General features: G+C 39.6%; 1 long non-coding RNA gene across 1 annotated transcript; it reads left to right on the top strand.

The window, feature by feature from the left end:
* Positions 1 to 14,946: 14,946 nt before the first annotated feature.
* On the top strand, positions 14,947 to 16,637 carry LOC144512243 (uncharacterized). The gene is made up of 2 exons (XR_013500976.1): positions 14,947 to 16,006; positions 16,146 to 16,637. It is a non-coding gene; the product is annotated as an uncharacterized LOC144512243 (long non-coding RNA).
* Positions 16,638 to 20,041: the final 3,404 nt, after the last annotated feature.

Here is a 20,041-nt window from a genome sequence, read left to right as displayed (position 1 = left end):
TTTCAACTTTAATAAAACCTTGAGAACTGTCGAAATAGGAGCTTCATGCATTTTTTCCAACAACAGCTATGTGTAATTTTCTGTATGGTTATTTCTCACTTATTTTTAAATGCTCTGCAAGAAGCATGGCAGTCTGAGAGCAGACATGCCTTACTTTTTCTCCACTTACCAAGTCTATGTCTTATGTCTATTTCTGGCACTACTGCAGCCTACCCATAGAAAGTAGCAAATGTTAAAACTTGAGTGGGATTAAGAATCTCTCTGCCTCCCTCACATGAACGTCGTCTCTGCACTATTAAAGCTTATAATAGCAACTCTGGACACGGATGAGTGTTTTTGCCTTTTCACAGTAAACAGTTCAGCCCAAGAATTCACATCACATGAAGCTGAATATAAGGTTGTGTGTGTAGCGTGATGCTTACATTTAATAAGCTAGAAGATATGGTGCTTAGGTTCAGTTACACTGAAATGTAAACACAACATTGTGAATCTCTTGGTTTATTCTTGTCTCAGATGTGGTATAGCAAATATAATTCCAGTCTAGGGAAGACTCATGATTTGCTATGAGTGGTGACTGGACAGTGAATCAACTGTAAATACTATTTTGGATGGCCAGATCACCTCCTTTAAGTCTATAATGAAAGACAGTGGTTATGTCTTTATCTACTTATCATGTCATCACTGGTTCTCTTAGTTTGTGATTCTGCTTGTCTTTAGATTCATCTGGCATCTTAATAAGCTGCAGGATTCATATAGGCTTTTATAAGTACACGGAGGCATGCACTCAACACATAATAGAATTCAAGCTTTGCCAATCTTTGGCCCTGCCAGTGATTCCAGCAGATAGTTCAGTTCAATTCAATTCAATTCAATTCAGTTTTATTTATAGTATCAAATCATAACAAGAGTTATCTCGAGACACTTTACAGACAGAGTAAGACAAAGCCCCAACAATTACAATAATTCCCTCAAGAGCAAGCATTAGTGGTAGCTATTGCGACAGTGGCGAGGAAAAACTCCCTTTCGGGAAGAAACCTCGGACAGACCCAGACTCTTGGTAGGTGGTGTCTGACGGTGCCGGTTGGGGGTGTGATGAACAGTGGCAGTAATAGTCACAATAAAGATAATGGAGCAGTGACTACAATGGTAGTCGTAGTAGTTCATGTCATACTAGGGCACAGCAGGGCGTTACGGGGTGTAATGTGGGACAGCACAGCATGGGTGGACGCAGTAGGACGCAAGGACGCAGCCGGACACTGCAGGGAATCGCAGAGCATAGCAGGGTGTAGCAGGTCCCTAGCGACAGCTGCACCCAAAACCCAGGTCTTGGTGCCACCCTAATCCAAGGCGATATTCTGGGTGAAGAAGAAACATAAGGACTCCGGGGAGTAAACTCCCCAGAGCTAGGTTAGTAACAAGCATTTCTGGGAGAAGGATGCACATAAAAGGAACAAATGAAAAGAGAGATGAAAGAGCAGCACATTGTGTCATAGGGAGGAAGGACATTCCCCAGCAGTCTAGAATTATAATAGCATAACTAAGAGAGGCAGGCTAAAGAGAAGTGTCTATGTATTGAATGTAAGGTATCTTGTTACCTTTATACTGATGGATTTTTGTATTTTTAGCACCAATGTCACAACTTAATTCTGATTAATGTTTTGAATTGTCTTTTAAATATAATAGAGTAAAATGTGCAAGTTTTCTACAGACACGCCAGTGGCTCTGTAAGGCTGTACTTTGCGCTCAGTGCTAACAGTAGCATGGTAACAGGCCCATAGGGACAGTGATAACAGGTTAATGTTTAGCTGGTATAATGTTCACCATGTTTATTATCTTAGTTTAGTGTGTTAGCATAGAAACATTTGATAATTGGCACTACACACAAAGTACATGCCATGGGACCTTTAAAAGCTATTCGTTTTGCAGGTATTTGGTACTAAACTACTGAACAAAGTATGATCTGATAATGGCGCTAAAGGAAAAGTGGGGGCCATGAATGTCTGCACCAAATTTCACGGCAATCCATCCAGTGGTTGGTGAGATTTTTGACTCTGGATTGGCTGGCATTGCCATCCCTAGAATCACATCACTGGCATGGCCAAAAATCATAAAAGTTAATTAAAAGATAGAAGAAAGAAAGATACATGAAATGTACTCAAAAGCGCACTAATCAAGTAAATGCTATTTGATACTTTCCATCATCACCAAATCAGTACATTATGTAGCCTAATATGGATTTGGCCTTTTAGTGTCCCGGTCAGATGTGCAGCGGCGCTATTAAGTATCAGCAGCTCAGCACAGGTTGAAGGACGTCTCTGGAATTGATCAATAGTATAATTCCACTTTATGGTGGCCACTCATATGGTGCTGGATGATATTGTGTTGCAGGCACACATAGAAACATATACTCTGCATCCAACTGCCCACACAGAGATTTGACTATTAAAACAATGGGGTTTGGAAGTGAGCACATGGATTTCCACTAAATTCCACTTCTCCACTTCCTTCTAATGACCAGGAAAAAGTGTGTATGCATAACATTCGTGGTATTTATGCCATTAAGCACGATATCTTAGCTGCTGGATGTTTCTGGTTGATGCTATTGTTATGATTTTAATCTGGGTCTTTCAGGAAGTGGGCAAGGTCAGACTGATGTGACATGAGGGGGGAGTGGTTGTGTTCCGATAAACCTCGAGTCACAGGTGTGTGCGATGAATGCGAATCTTGGAGAAGGTTGCTTTCAGCTGAAGGTGAGTCGAAAAGACCTGGCCTCAAGCGAACGGCTGTAGAGCAGATGTCGCAAAACGAAGAACACTATACAGAAGACAAAGGACCGAAAGACTTTCTTATTTCCCCCACTATAAACTTTTGTATATACACCTTTTAAAATCTGAACTGCTGCAACAAAGAAGGAGCAGGGCTGGCCCGGCAAGGACGCCGACGGAACGGAGCCAATTAAGCACCAGAGGGGTTCTCGAGGCAGTTGTTGTCTTCCGAACGCGAACTATCAGAGTCTGAGGTGAGTCAGTATCTCCACGCAAACCCCTCCAGAAGTAGGAAAAGCATTGCACTTACCAAGGTTGGTTAGTCTCACACTCACGTTGAACCCAACACGTAGAGAAAAGGAGGCAGAGGGATTTTTTTTTTTACCAGCTAGGCTATATTAATCAAACAAGTAGTCATCCAAGTTCATAAATATAGATGCACTACTTGTAGAGACAATAAAATCTGCGAGTCGGGCAGCAAGATGCTCCGCTTCTGAGAAGCTCCTGGTGTGGTATGGCGCATTGTGGAGGACGGAACAAAACCATAACGTAGCCAGAACAAAACCAGCAGTGTGACAAATGCTGCTGCAAAGTGACATCATATACCAATGGCTCAACACATTTTGTATATCCATGATATGACACGAATGCACATGTTGCTGTTGAATGAAAATGTGCCTTATTTTGTTCCTTTCTCTGTTGTACAGTCAGTAGCACAAGGAGTAATGTAAGGAATCAAATAAATGGTTCCTTTTTAATGACTTTTCTGTCATTCCATATTTCATGCTCTATGCATCTATATTTAATTTTCTCTGTTGATAAGTGGCAGTACTCTCGCCCCCTTCACATGCAGGCACATGTACCAGACATACATGCACAGTGGCCATGCCTGAGCTCTCTGGCATCCTGTAAATGCACAAGGGAGGCAGGGGGGGAGACAAGAATCCAAGGAGAGGCCGTTGGGACATGCAAACGCAAACATGTTTCCCCACCGGTGCCCAATGTCAGCTCTCATTACATCCAGCAGCAGGCCCACTGGGCCAATTAGGGTGAGGGGTGCTCTCCTAAAAGCTATGGGATTGGCCCGTCACTAGTAACCCCCTCCCTAGTGTTGACATTATGGAGGAATAATAAGGGAGACTTGGGTAGGTCAGGAATGTTTCAATTAGTGAGTGGAGGGAGTTAAAGGCATTGAAACAGGCTTTTAGAGCTACTCTGTTAGTTTCATCCACTCTCCACTGTGCTCATATTTTCATATTTTGAATTTTTACCTTCATACAGGCATACAGTGGGCTGAGAGCAGAAGCAGGCTAGCCCATGTTCCAAGAGAGGGAGGGTGAGAGGCCTTTTAAAGAGCTTTCTGTTTTCTATTCAAATCATTTTATGGGCGGTGTGAAAAGAAAATGTAATATTATTTGTTTAACAAATACTGACAAACAAATTACTAGTGGGTCACAGGCTAATGCCTTGTGTGTCTTCACATGACAAATGAGGGCCTTTTTGCTAAAAATGTTGATTCTGCTCAAAAAATGTGAATAGAGAGAAAGAAAAGAGCCATCATCTGTAGTTCTCAGCCATCTAGCTCTCCCCCTGGTGGCATGCCATTTTTCACTCCATCCAATCCATAATGTATCACATAGCCAACAGGGGTGGGGGGGGGGGGGTGGTAGCAGAAAGCCTCTGGGATGATTTCCAAAGAATGGAGGGTAATTTGAAGAAAGCTTGAGTGGTCCATTTGAATTGACTGGTAGGAGATGAGATTTAGGGGCTGCAGTACAACTTTGGCCACTTTGGAAAGGAGCTTATTTAGCAGATTGTAATTCTGGGGTAATAATTCAAACCAAGAGGGGGCTAATAAGGGAACCTGTGCACCCAGCAAATACACAAATGAACCAGTTAAAGCTGATATAATCAATATTTTTATGTTAACAATGGATCAAATGTCTCTGTGTAATGTGAAAGGGATCGCTCATAGTGACAAACCCACAGATCATTATTACTAGAATCTTCAGTTCCCTGCAGCTTTACGGAGCATTTTAGCATCTAGGGCCTACACAAGGCCTACATTCATCATGTAGACAGAAACACAACTCCAAATGAATGCTGATGTTGCTTCCTATCTGCTATATATGTAACAAGTTAGCCATAGCAACTTAAAAGGTGATGTCAATGTTGTATTCACAGCTCGTTTTACTAAAGCTTATTTATCAGCAAGCTAACTGTCATTGTGAAATCCACACCTCATTTATTGGTGTGATCTTTAATGGTCACTAAAGGAAACATAATCACATCTGGACAAAGTTAACTTCACAACTGCTCTGTGGTTTAACATGTTCATTCATGACAATGTTAATAGCTCAATACTACATGCGTCAAAGTGTCTTAAAAAAGTCAACCAACACTTTCTATAGTTATTTCTAACTACGGAATACAGTTTGTGTTTTTATTGCTACCTCAGCAAGTAAGAGACAACTGGCAAAAGAGGGACATAAGTCAAACAAGAACAGAAGCAGAGTGAGGAGTTGGAGAAGACAAAGTGGCAGCTTTGAGATTGTCTCTGGACTAATCAAGTTGTCCTGCTCTCTGGACCAATGAGACCCCCACCCGTCTGAATCAGGACTCACTGTATCTGAGTAAACGTCCTGGCTCGGCGCCAGCTGTGGGCAGAGCCTGGACATAAGGAATGAGAATTGCTAATTCAATTGAGGGACGGCATGACCCTCCTTAGGGCCAACAGAAAAAAAAAATCAATGTGGTTAAAAGCATTGGTAATTGGAAAGAAGATGACAAAATACAGCTGCTGACATACAAATCCAGCCATCCGTCTGAGATCTTTACTGGCAAATCAATGTGCAGCACTCTAAAGGGCCTTTCAGACCAAAGGCGGCAACAGCATCGCTGCGCTCTGTAACCCATTGTTTCTAATGGCTTGCGCCACAACGGCATCAAGCTGCATCGAGCAAAGCGTGGCTGCATAGTGCTGTAGATGTGCGTTGAACCCAGCAGCATGTGCAGTTTAAGCCGTGTTTGGTCTGAAAGGCCTATAAGAATTGGCTACATGTTATCTATCATTAGCACAAGCAGGTTAGCTTTCATTCAGGCTTAAAAGCTAAACTGCCCAAAGTGTTTTAAATGGTCAACAAACATCAGTCAAGCCACCAGAGGGAGATCGGCATATTTTGGATTCACTATTGGGGAGCTGTCAAGCTGTCCATCTTTATATACAGTCTATGCTCAAAACTCGCAGTAGACAGTTATAAAGACAGTTTAATCCGTTCCTTACATTTCTGGTGTTGTGTTTTGGGTTTTTGAAAGGTGATCAAACCACCCTCCAGAATTTTTAGATACAGATTATTGCTCTTATTAACAGTTGCTTCATACATTAAACTAGGTCTGCTTTGGAGCAGGTTTATGCGACACAGCATATAGGTCCATGAAAAACACAAAACAAAGCACTAATTACTATTGCTATTAATATTGCTCAAATGTGTCATTTGGTGTTCCACTAAAACAAACCTGGACCAGACACTTTTGACGATAACATAAATTACTTCAAGCTAAAGTATATTATTAATAGTCCAGGCAAAGTAGCGTTTTACTACAGACTAATTGTAAAATAATTTTTTGCAGCTTGGATTGACTAGGATTTCTTAGGACTTTTAGTATGTTGTTCTGGACACCTTATAGAAATGCTCTATGCTGAAAAACATTCTTTTACAATTAGTTCTATTTTTGGCTCCAAAATTAGTTACTTTGCTTGGATTATAAGTAAAGTAGTTTCAAGTGGAAGTCTGTCCTGCATACTTGGCACGTGTAACAGTTGAACGGCTGAAACCACATGATTGAGATAATTTGACGTGCACAGAAAGTTCTTTATTCAAATAATGTAGTTTTTGTGTCACTGCAAGTACAGGTCATTAACTGGGTTAAGGGTTGCAACTGATGCTCGGCTGGGAAAAGGCATGTACCATGTAACCACTATATCCTTTGTTTAAATCTGTCCTCGAACCATATATAGTCAACTATAATCTCCTCCTATACAATATTACAGGCTCATTTGATGCAACAAAGCATCAATCTTTCCAATGCCAAGTGTAATTGTGAATTCAAATTTGCCACCATAGGAATAACCCTGCCTACCACATGTTATCTTGTGACTTAGAAGCTGAACATGCACTTCCTTTAAAGTAATACTGTAATTACACATGTGACTATGCAGAATCATTTTGATTCACAAGTGTCCATGTTGTGACATTTTACCAGCCTTTAAACTCATCACCGTGGCGGAATCACCATTTGCATACATATAAGCCATTAGAGACTCTTTACTTGTTGACTTTTGTTTTCAACTGTATTCCTTTCTAGTGCAATAAAGTCAGGAGGAGGATCCTCTTAGCATCCTGACAAAACTTAATATTTTCTCAAACCATTGAGGAAGACTAAATCCTTCAGTTTTCTTTGGAGAGGGACAATAGTGCTTTAATCTGGTAAAGGTGACAGGCTAAGTGAGTTTTGGACTGAAACATTACAGCCGACTACCCTGCTACCCTGCAGAGACCAAAGCCCCTAAATTATAACTATGAATCACCCTCTTTAGAAATGTGTATGCATATGTGTTTGTAGGCCTAGGTGCACATACTATAGTATGTGCAATCAATCAAGGCTGTTTATATATATATATATATATATATATATATATATATATATATATATATATATATATATATATATATATATATATATAAACAGCCTTTTATATATATAACAGCTGTTTATATATATATATATATATAACAGCTGTTTATATATATATATATATATAAACAGCCTTGATTGATTGATTGATTGATTGATTGATCTGTTAGCATCATCTTTTATTGCTCCTCTTTGCACACCAAGCCTTTTTCCTCTCCTTCTTTAATTTAATGTTGTTGATGCTATCACGAGTATTGACAGGGATATTTTGACACCCATACCAGCAGCCGTGACTCATAATGTTGAAGCTGGAAGGCATGTGTGCAGAGCTTGGAGAATATTGACAAGTGGGTGGAAAGACGAGTAGGTGGGAGAGCAGGCAAGCAGGGGGTCTGTGTCTGACTGTGCTGAAGAGCTTTGTTCATAATTTATTTGTTTCTCCATCTCTCTCTCTCTCTCCCCCCTTTTCCTTTCTTGTCATTCTCTGTGGGAGAAGCGATGGGAATAAGGGCCATGCATTCATGTGTGTGAGTTTGTGTGTGCGTGTGCAGAGGTTGTGGTCTTGTGAACGCGAGCCAGGTCTGTTCCAGGATATTTATAGCTCTCATTAGACACATCCCGCTAGAGCCAGGGTCACAGCAGAGTGAGGTGAATTCTGCAGAGAGACTACATTCATCTTACACCAGCAACACCCACACACACACACACACACACACACACACACACACACACACACACACACACAGGGAGGCACCTGATTTGAGTCTTATACCCCCGCCACAGACACAGGAACAGAATGTACAATAGGACACTTTTACCCAGAATTAATTCTAGCAGAGTCAGAAGCGCCCTCCAAACCCATATTTTAGGACCATTTTGGCATGTTAGCAGATGCACATTTGTTGAGAGATCCCAGCATGCATTTGGTGCAGCAGGTGGCCAGTGGGCGTCGGGTGTGGGGGAGCATGCCAGGGACACAAAGAAAATGGTGGAGTGAATGGAACGAAACTGCATTGTGCACACACACACACACACACACACACACACACACACACACACACACACACACACACACACACACACACACACACGTGTGAGGTGGTAGAGTAAATCACACACAAAGGGTGCTGATGATGTCCCTCTGTTTCTACACTGAAGGATGGAGATATTTTGATGCGCTTATTATTTTGTTGGCATGGCAACATGTACAGCCATTTGTCATTGGATACATGTTGGTTCTGGCACAAATGTAAAATAAATACATAGAGAAATCATAAATTAGAGAAGACAAGATAAATGTGACAACTACTTTTTCTCCTAATCAAGTATTTAGTCTTTAAAATGCCCATCACAAGTTCCTAAAACCCAAGATGATGTCTTCATATTGCTTTTTTTTTCAAATGAAAGGAGAAAAACCTCACAATTGAGAAGCTGAAACAAGGTAATGTTTGCTTGTAAAATGACTTAACCCTTGTGTTGTCTTCCCGTCAACCTTGTTTTTGCTTTTTCCAACGTTTTAAATGGTTAAATTTCTACTATACTTATTTCAGAGCTTATTTCTACGTCCCATATTTGCTGATATAAAACAGAAATTGAAAACGGGTCAATGTGACCCGAAGTCTAAAGCTAAATGCTAACATTAGCATGCTAACATATTCACAGTTACAATGCTTGTAAATGCTGACGCTTAGCAGCATTTAGCACATTTAACATTTGCAGGATTTTAGTTAAACATGTTAGCATGCTAATATTTGCTTATAAGCACCAAACACAAAGTACAGCTGAGGCTGATGGGAGACTCATAGGTTTTGCAGCTTTTTGGTCACAAATCAAAGTCTTAGACAGATTTTAATTTTGATCTGATGATGGTGCTAAATGGGATCACTAAAGTTATTACAAATAATCCAAAAATTAGTAGAAATGTCAGGGAATTTCCAAGTAAGACAAGACAAGTAACATTGAATGACCCATTGCTGCTCAGTTTTAGGTGACTCTGTGTTATGTCACCACTTCCTTGGGTCTTCCAAATGTTTATCCAGTCCTCTCTGTTTATTCTGTTCAAACTGGTCTCCTGGTGAATAACTAAATATGGGGATGGATGCCAATCAGATACTGCCCTGGATTTGAACTTGATGTTATTATTGTTCATCTGACCTTCATCTCCAATCACCTTAATGATTTGACCATTTGTGAGCTGTGACGATAAAGCTTGTTTTCATTTTTCTTCTGCCTAATGCACGAACACACAGATCAAGCCAACTATCACTCTCTGTCACTGTCTAATTCCATTAGAAAGGCTTATACTGGAATGGAAAACTCACCACAAATCATTCAGTCAGCTAGTGATGAAAAATGCTGACTTTTTTTAGACTAGCATATCCTATAAATCATTCACTTTGATATTCAGATGCCCTTTCTAGTCTGTAGATAAACAGGACAGCTGTACCTGAGACAAAAAAGAAAGTGAGATTTGAATGGGCATAATGGAGGCTTTTGGACCGACAGAAAGAAACAAAATTAACAAAATGAAACTGTTTGTAAATGAGAAACTGGGAGATCGAATTTATATTGTATAAAAATTGCTTTTTATTGTGTGGGACTTTGCATCAAGTATGTTGTAAAATGTCCAGTTGAATTTAGGCCGTCAGCGGGAACAGCTGACGGCCTATATCTTAGACACACACATGCACACACACATCACATCAAATGATACAAATGGATGATTGAAAAAGCTGGCGGGGGTGTGTGTGTGTGCGTGTGTGTGTGTGTGTGTGTGTGTGTGTGTGTGTGTGTGTGTGTGTGTGTGAGTGTGTGAGATGTGCTTTTAGGGTGTGCAGTTGGGGGATTTAGCTGAGCGTCTTCTCTCTCTCTTTCAGCTTATCTGTCCTTTCCTCTCTCTCTCTCTCTCTCCACAGAGCCACTGCACTGCGGAGGAAACTTGAACTGTGCCCAGCGCCCGTGAATATCACTCACACACAGCTCTGTCCTGCACAAAAATCAGCGCATGCAAACTCACACACAAACAGATCTACATGCATCCTACAAACACAGCAAAATAGCACCCTATCTAAGTTCACCTTAAAGATGCATATCAGAAAGAGGAAGATTGATTATAGATGTCTTTGAAATTGCTTCTTTCAAAAAACAGAGCTATAGACCATGTTAATGTCATGTTCTTATCAGAAGTATTTTTAAATGCCTAGTTACATCACCTGGCTTATTTCCAAAGCTCTCTGTCAATGTTTGTGTTAACATGCCCTTATCTGTGGACAAAAAGGGATCTTGGTAAATGGGGGGAAAAAAAGCAAAATGGTTTGCTTCTTCCAATGTATATACTTTAAGACATGTTGCTGTGGCATATGCTAATCTGCTCATTTATTTCCCTGCAGTTTAAGAAATTATGTTATTTTTCTCCAAAATTACTTCTAATGTAGCTCAGCGCAAATTATTTCAGAGAGACTTCAATAACTTTATCACTTCTCTCCTAAACTGATATGTTGTGTTGTGGGATATGTCTGGGTTTTTATAACCCTTTAAATCATACATACATTTTATACGATGGAGTCCAATCTCCAAAGACTATGTACAATTCATATTTTGCATATGTAACTTACAAATAAATCTTGCATATCTGCAACAAAGTCTCTCCTGATTGAATTCCAGAAGGTCCATTCAAACTAAACCTAGCCGTATCAACTAGAATATGTCTATGTTGTGTTCACAGCTTATTTATTCTGCTCAGGCCAAAAATCAGTTGTTGCAGGTTTAAATTTATATTTTGTTGACATGATGCATATTCCAAAATAATGTTGTATTTAATACAATAAACCCTGATAACATATTTTCTTACTGGTTGAAAATACTGGCAACAGGATGCATACATTACACAGAGGACAGTAGGTGACAAATCTTTGTCTCTTGGTCTCCCTGACAAATGAATCCCACCACGGCAATACACCTATTGTTATGTACAGGAGAGACAGAATATCTAACCTAGAAATCTAGACGCACCCTAGCAGCAGCAAATGTAATTTGCAGCCAGGGTCAACATCTTGATGTGGGTCTGGCTTGTCAGGCTACAGAATATCCTTTGCACCTCCTGGAATAAGAGTAGAACTCTTAAACTGGCATTGAGGGATATTTATATTAACAATGATCAAATTAGGCTACTTAACCCCACTGACAAATAACACCCAATACATGCAGATTCTAGCTGGTTTCTGTCATGACTTTATGGTTGAGTCTCACAGTTTTCGGCCCCACCCAACCCATATAAAACTACTTTCAGCAAACAAGCTTAGAGACGCCAAGTGTACACTAACTGTCCACCACAAAATGGCAATGAAACAAAGTAAACCCGTGGCCAGTGAAGAAGCATTGCGGGAGCTTGTGGACCAAGCCAGAGAACCATTAGCCTTAACAACTTGATATGCAGACAGTATCAGTGATGTATTTTGTGAGATTATTGCTCTATGAAGTGATTTTCTTTCCCATGTGGTAAAAAAAATGCATCGTGAAGTATAACTTTATCACAATAATCTTTTTGTTAGTTTTAGTCATTCTATTTGATATAATTTAAAATATAGTTATCATGAAAGCCAACCTCAAGCATTGCAATTTATTTCATGAAAGGCTAAACCACATTATAGAAGGCACATTAAAATCCCATCACAACTCCATCCCTCAGTATACCACTGCTTAAACAACAGACCATACCGACAACATCAGCACTAATCTCTCCGGTATGAATGATTAACACAAGATCCAGAGAAATTGCAGCTCTCATTAGTATATGTCTCTGTGAAATTGAAGATGTTTATGAAGGGCAAGATTCCCTGAATATACTTTATATTACTTATTTAAAAAGCAATTTTCTTAACAATACAAAGTGCTTTACAGAAGAAAACTCGATCATCAAAACAGAGGTTAACATCAAGTTGTATCCCTATTCCTAGCAGCCGGCTTAACATTATGTGACAGACCGCTAATGTTTGCGCGAAAAGAGCTGGATGTATCGTTCAACATGTTTCGAAATTCTTATGCAACACTGTTACTTTACTTTACTTTACTATGAAATCTGCAGCGAAGAATCTTCAAAGCCGAGATAAGGAGCGGAGAAGGAGGGCAAAAAGTAGAACTACAAATTATTATTTTTTACCAGAAAGATGCTTTTTACTCAAAGAAGAAATATTTAAGCATGATTATTTTTTACAAAACACGATAACAAAGTAGCTGAACTATACTTTGCAGTTTGATGTCAGAGGATGTAACAGAAAGAAAGACAATTCCTCTGCTGACCTTCTGATCCTCTGTAAATCCCCATGGGAGAAACTTATCTTTTGGCTGTTTCTCTTCCACTAAGCACAGGGTCAGCTTTAGAACGACAGTGTTCAGCATCCTGCTCAAGATATCAGCAGTTGACCATTCACTTAGTGTGGATTAACATACATTTCCAGCATAATTGCCATTGTCCCTCACCTTCCACTCTTTGTGTGTTGCCGTTCTCAAAATCCCTTCGCTTCAGGAAACAATAACAAAAACGTTTTTAAGAGAATGTTTTTAAGGCAGGCCTGCTTGGTTCTTTCTGGGAATGGTTGTAAAGATTTACGAAGTATATTTTTACAGCATTTAGTGTCTAACTGGAACGTGTTGGGACTGATTGATCGGGATTGCTATGGACGAAATACGCTGGTAAGAGTAAATTACGTTTCGCTATCCAGCTAATTTATATAGCTAGATAATTGGGATTGGTTTAAAGAACACACACACACACACACACACACACACACACACACACACACACACACACACACACACACACACACACACACACAAACACTGGTATGACTAAGGATATTTTTTCAAAGACACTCAGAGCCTTTAAGAGACCATTGATTGAAACAGAATGTCCACAAGAGAGTATTTGATATGTACTTATAATACAATGACCACACTGTCATCTACATGCTGCCCTCTGGTGGTACATACAAATATCTGCTCAGTGTTTGCAAAATGCATTTCATGTTGGAGTCTGCCATCTAGTGGAACACAAACATATAATTTCCTTAGAGAATCATGTCAATTATTGACAAATCACTTATACCATAATATTACTTTAATGGCCTACACTTACAGTGATCTAATTGGGATGTATCCTTGTGTATTGTGTTATTTTGTTAACTGCTTTGTATAATTTTTTAGTTACTCAATAAAGAAAAGAAAGAAATAGAGGATGCCGCCTGAAAATGTCATTGTCATTAGTTAAATGATTAAAATGTATTGAAATATATAATAAGATCACAACAGTTTTTTTTCTGTATAATCAAACTGACTTGGTACTGCTACACAAATATACCTGCTGCCATTGACATACTTGGTTGGTTGCACTTTAGAGTGTTACTGATTCATTTTCATTCGAAAATAAATGAGAAACTATCCTTTTAGTGAATAAATAGTTTCTCTCTATAGTTTCTCTCTAGCATGAGTGCAAGGTAACTGTGCTTATCATTTGAAAAGACCAGTGCACTCATCAAACCACGTATCACTGTACTGGCCATTACAGTATGAAAAGCTGTTCACTCCATTTGCACAGAAGGGGACTGAAGTATTAAACATTGACATATCTCTTCTGTTCAATGTGACTGTTCAATTTAGTCGGAGGACTGTGGGTTAGAGCATTTGATGATAACATTGCAGAATTATGGGGCAGAAAAAGCAAAAAAGACTATATGAAAAAGAAATGAAATGAGTAAAAAATAATTTCAGTTTATATGATTATGCAACTGGCGTTTGGATATGTGATGAAGGGTTGAATAGGCACTGGTGACTGACAATAGGTGTACCATTAAAATGGACAATATATGCAATAAAAGTGTCAAACATAAAAAAAAATACCTTTACAAACAAAATTAACACAAATAAACCCTGTTACTGTGAACATTTCAAAATGAGAGTTGCATTTTGTATTATGTTGATGGCTTGAGTTTGTTGGCTTGTTTCTATATTTTTCTGTATGTATTCATGTAATTCCTTATTTTATAATGACTTATTTATTTGATATTGACCATGTTGGGTATAAATAGCAATATACTGTATAAGTATGGAGATGATACCCAAAGTGTCCAAACTAAATAAATAAGATAGCATGAAATAAATGCATACAAATGTTTATTTTACTTAGTTTTTATTTCAAAATGTCCTTTTTACATACTATTTTTTCTCACAACTGAATTTCTCCGAATCACTGATTTTCCAAAATGCCACAAAGTCTGTTTGTCAAAGACAAACAGGGCAGAACCAGTTATGTGACTAGCTGTTTGAAGCTGGTAACAGTTGTGAAATAAAGATAGGTTTTGAAAAGAGGACAATTAGAGGTACACTTTCGGATTATTTTACAATTTCATAATTATATTGTATATTTTGTCTGCTTTTATTCACGTGATTTTTTTAAAAATTATATTACCTAATGTCTCATTTATGTATTCAGTTTGTGTTGAAGTATCAGTAAGGGTTTCGCATGTCTCATTTCACACCAGGAGGTGGCAGCACTGCCTTGCAATCCCTACTGTTAGTTTCAGAACGCAAAGGATTGTGGGTGTTTTTTTTTCTTCATAAATCGCAACGTAGGCCCTCCGTTGTAACGTAATCTTGACTGGAAGAACTTTCGAGTCAGACGTGTTGTTTGAGCTCCCTATATTTAGAACCTCATTGTTCTAGTTTCTAGCTTTTTGAGAGTCAAAGAGGATCATTTGTTACTAAAGGCTATCCCTGCCAGTTCTTACTTGGTTTTAACTCAGAGAAGCCACTTTTAACTTGCTCTCCGAGAGAAGAAACCGCCAAGTCACTCAGCCGCAGTCGACATTTTTTTTCTCCACTGTTATTTTTTGGGTCGGAGATGTGTGTAGAAGCAATGGATACCAGATCGAAACACATTAAAACCGACTGCCTGCGTAAAGCCATGAAGCCTGGATCGAAGTTGAGGTGGAAACTGTTCCGTGTCGCCACAGAGGGGGACGAGGCCCTTAAACAGTGTCGAGCCAGCGCGGTGAGGGCGACCATCCGAAAATACCTCCATCGGGAACAGAGGCGGACACAGCTGGCTAAACTCCACAAAGTCCTGGGAGACATCGGAAAGAAAGAGAAAAGACAATCCGTGTGTAAGGCGAAAGATAAAAAGCAGTCAGTGTATAAGGAAAGTCCCGCTGCGGCCTGTACGCACCGTCAACCATCGGGAGCAATGGCGCCGGAAAACACCACGCAGTACCTGATGGGTAATGTGTACGAAGACATGAGGGCGAACATCCAGACAGCTCCCGTTTCACATGAAACATCTAACGTTACACCTCTGTATAATGAAGCTCTTTTACCCAGTGTGTATGCTACAGTGGAATCTGATTACGAGAGCTGCCTTGCCTTTCAACAGAGAGACTTCGAGGAAGCGTTTGACCTTTTTTGGTAACCGGATTGAACTGGTCTAGCTAGCGTTACGTGACGTTATGAAATTGGTCTGTCCTCTCCAGTGACTTTTCGAAAAGGGCGGTTAAAAGGTGTGCAATGACTTTGTAAATTCTTTATGTAAGAGTGTGATCTATGCATCTTGTTTGTTTTTTTTGTTTTTTTTTATAAGCACATGATGTATGATTGCTTTGTCGCATGATTCATGGTTGGGCTTTATTTGTCTCACAGCGGCGCACTAGACGGTGCCCGCCCAGTAGGGAGCGCTCCTGAGCCCTGCGTGGCGCCGCCCAGAGGAACGAATCGAACGCACCTCCACTCTCGCCTGGCCACGGTTTGTGAAATCCAGGTAAACCCGGGCAGGTATTGTGTTGCACTGCATTGTCATTGATGGCAACAGTACATTGTGATGCGATGTTGGGGCCGAAAGTGCTTTCCACAGTTACTGTTGTCTGAGCGTTTTCCAGGTCGCCCCTGCCCGGACACATGGCTCTGCTGTGAGAGAGGAGCAGGAGACCAAGGAGGTCGGTCTTCACGTGACTGGCATAAGGTGACATTTAACGCCCTTTGGTTAATCTTGACTGTTTGCAAGAAATCCAAATGTCATGTGCGAATATTGTGCCAGCCAACATTAGTGTGTAATTGTATTTAAACAAATTATAAGTGATTTTAGTGTTTTTTAAAGCGTAACTATGTTTAATAAATGGGATGTTATACAAGAAATTATTGACTACTTGTTTTGTTTTTGTAAATTGAATGTCTAAGCAACCCAAGACAGCTGTACATATTGAAACTTAAATAAATCACAATGGTAACTTATAAGGTATATTATGTAGGGGTGCACAACTCAGTGTCACAATTCAATATTGATTTTTAGGCTCACTATTCAATTCAAAATCAATTTTCAACTCAAACGATTCTCGATTTTTAAAAATAAAACTACTCGCAGTATGTAAATGTAGTTAATTTTCCCATGTGATTGCAGTAGACATACAATTTAAAATAAGTGTATAAATGGATTGGGGCACACCCCTAAATCAGTGCTTTGAAAGTATTTATCATGTTCCAGAAACCAGAGTTAATCTTGTTTAAGAGTGGATTATCATACTGCCTGTGTTTTTGTTCCAGTGCTCGGCACAGATCTGGCACCGCCTGCCTGTTCTCATCTGTGGCGCGCTGTGTCGGGCACCGCCGGTCAGACTTTTTTGGTTAATAAAATGTACCTGAATTCAAATGTATAGGATATTACTACAGACATTCCTATTATATGTTGCCACGTCTGCTGTACGTTTCATCAGCTGGAGCGTGCAGTGCCTGCTTGACATCGCGTTTACAGAATGTTATCACTGTCTATGCTCACATCGTTATGGTTATAGTTATTCTTTGTGGATGTGGGCCTTAGTCTGTACATTTGATTCCTCTATCATTAGACTAATTATTCAGGTGAGGTTAAACTCCACAATCAAAGGTTCATTTTAATTCTGGATCACATAAAATGTCACCCTGTCCATACTACACAATGTGTAAACCGATTGACATATTTAAGTATAATGAAATTATGATGAAAGTAGTGCTAAAAACATTTGGGATGATGTACAGCTATATACACTTATTTCTTATTACAGTGATCAAACAATTGTAAAACTAATGTGCTCCTTAAAGTGCATAAAAGACCAGAGTTTAGGGACATCTCATTGTTCAGCATAGATTCCCACATTAACTTTTTGTCTGGGATGTGTGAAAATATCTCAGGCTGAGCCTTTAATGAAAACATGCAGCTCTAAATTTCCTAAAGAATAACCAAAGGGATATGTATAGCGAGTCAAAAGATTGGCCAGATGAAAACCATCAGTAGCACTACAGCAGACAACTACTGACACAATTTAAAAGGACTTGCAAGTCCCCAGAGTAGGGCTGGGCAATATATTGATATATTAATATCGTGATATGAAACTAGATATCGTCTTAGATTTTGGAAATCGTAATATGGCATACATGTTGTCTTTTCCTGGTTTTAAAGGCTGCATTACAATAAAGTGAGGTCATTCTGTGTTACCAGACTGTTGTAGCTCTTCTATTATGTTTACCTTTACCCACTCAGTCATGTCTACATTACTGAAGATTATTTATCTTAAATCTCATTGTGACGATATTTTGTTAAAGCACCAATTGTCAACCCTATATCGCCGTAATATCGACATCGGGATATTAGGACAAGAATATCGCGATATCTGATTTTCTCCATATCGCCTAGCCCTACCCCAGAGCATTGCACCCCTTCATACAAAATACCCTTCAAAAATGACCTGAAGCGCTCCTATGGTGGTGTTGATCTGTGCTACAGTCATATTTAAAGCTACCACATGGTGGCAGTAGTGTCCAACAAACCTGATAAGCTCATGCAGGTCACTCAGAGCTGATGCCAGAGGGAGGGGTGTTGATTATTGGTTGTCCACTTTTGGACCACGTTGAATGGCATTTGTTTTTGCAAGGGGCACACTGCTGCACTATTTAGGTGAAGTATTGTGGCAGCATGCTGGCAGGGACAACTGGCAACAGTTTACTAGTGTGACAACTGAACAGATTTAAACCTTTCATAGTTTAAAGACAATTCCTGTTTAAATAGTTAGATTTTACTTTATGGACTTGGGTAATTTATATCTGATATGAGGGGTTTTAATGGAGAAACTGCTCTGGCGTCTTTGAGGAGCTCTTAAAACAGCACACAAAAAGTCCCATGTCTTTTTAAGGGAGAAAAACTTTGCAGTGCAGATAACTTCTCTTTTAATCTCGGCCTGTCTGATTCAAAGGCTGATAGCTCTGAGAAATGTCCCCGTTTGTTGCTGCGGAGTGAGGCATTGGCTTCACCTTCTCTTATTGCTGCCGCGTTCAGGTCCACTGTTTGCTCCCTGGATTCAGCGCCTGTCAATCTAAAAAGCTCACCCTGTGGTCCAACTGCCAAGTGTGATGGTCAGCAATTACACCTGGAGGTGCACTGTGTGTGTGTGTGTGTGGGGGGGGGGTGTAGACTAGGACAGGACTGCTGAGGGCTGATTAATGGATACTCCACCAGTGTCTCCAGCATCGATCCACTTGTGATTGGTGCATTGCTGTGTACATGTCCATTTTAGTGTCCATCTGGTCATTTAAAACAATAGTTTAGTCTCCAATTAATCTAGAATAGCCCAGAGAGTATTTAGTGCAGATCAGGTTAACTGGACATGCCAAAATTAGAAAGCAAGCATACAAATCAACATAAATGAAGAAAAAAGTGTCCAATAAATGAATAAAGAATGTTCTTAATGGAGCTGTAACTATCATAAACAGCATAACTATCTAAACTGAAATAACTGCCTCAGAACTATTTTCTGCTACGCTTTGTACTGAATTACATTTTTCTTTACATTATTGACCCACAAGATAAAGCATTACCCTCTACATTAGGTTAACAAAAACAACACATATATATATATGTGTGTGTGTGTGTATATATATATATATATATATATGTGTGTGTATATATACATACATATATACATACATAAATCCAGATAGCAGGACAGCAAAAAACAATGTTACCATATTGCTCTCAGGACCTTTAAGCTACCAATAAGGACACAAATTAAAGCTGAGTTAGCAGTTCCACCAAATAGAGATTTCCCTTCTAAACTTATCCGAGGGTTTTATGTACATACCATTTTGAGGCACAAGTAGGTCAAATCTTATATTTTGCAAAGATTTTAGCGGATATCCCTAAAAAGTAAATGCTGATTTGTGTTACAGACTTTGTTTGGGAATCCCTGCCAGTTACAGCACACACTGATCTCCCTCTCAAGGGGCCATGTTAAAAGGAAACTATGTATCCTATTTTCTTTCCAGACAATCACTTTCAGCAGTTGTCTGTCCCCACCTCAGTAGAGATACTCACTCGTGTGAGGAAGTTTGGGAACTTGGCTCCACATAAAGAGAGAGGGCGACCGGCCAAGAGCTGGGATTTTGCTCTGATGGGACTTTTGGACACAGCCACTCATTTTAATTGGAGCTGTTAAAAGAATCTGGTGTGTGAGTGAATGTGTTTGTGTTGGTGTGAATTTGAGCCCTACTTAGAGTGTGAAAACACATCAAGG

Source organism: Sander vitreus, chromosome 23, assembly GCF_031162955.1.
Source record: "Sander vitreus isolate 19-12246 chromosome 23, sanVit1, whole genome shotgun sequence".
NCBI classification, from domain to species: Eukaryota; Metazoa; Chordata; class Actinopteri; order Perciformes; family Percidae; genus Sander; species Sander vitreus.
Note: the sequence above shows the minus strand (reverse complement) of the source record. Positions and strands in the feature narration are given on the sequence as shown.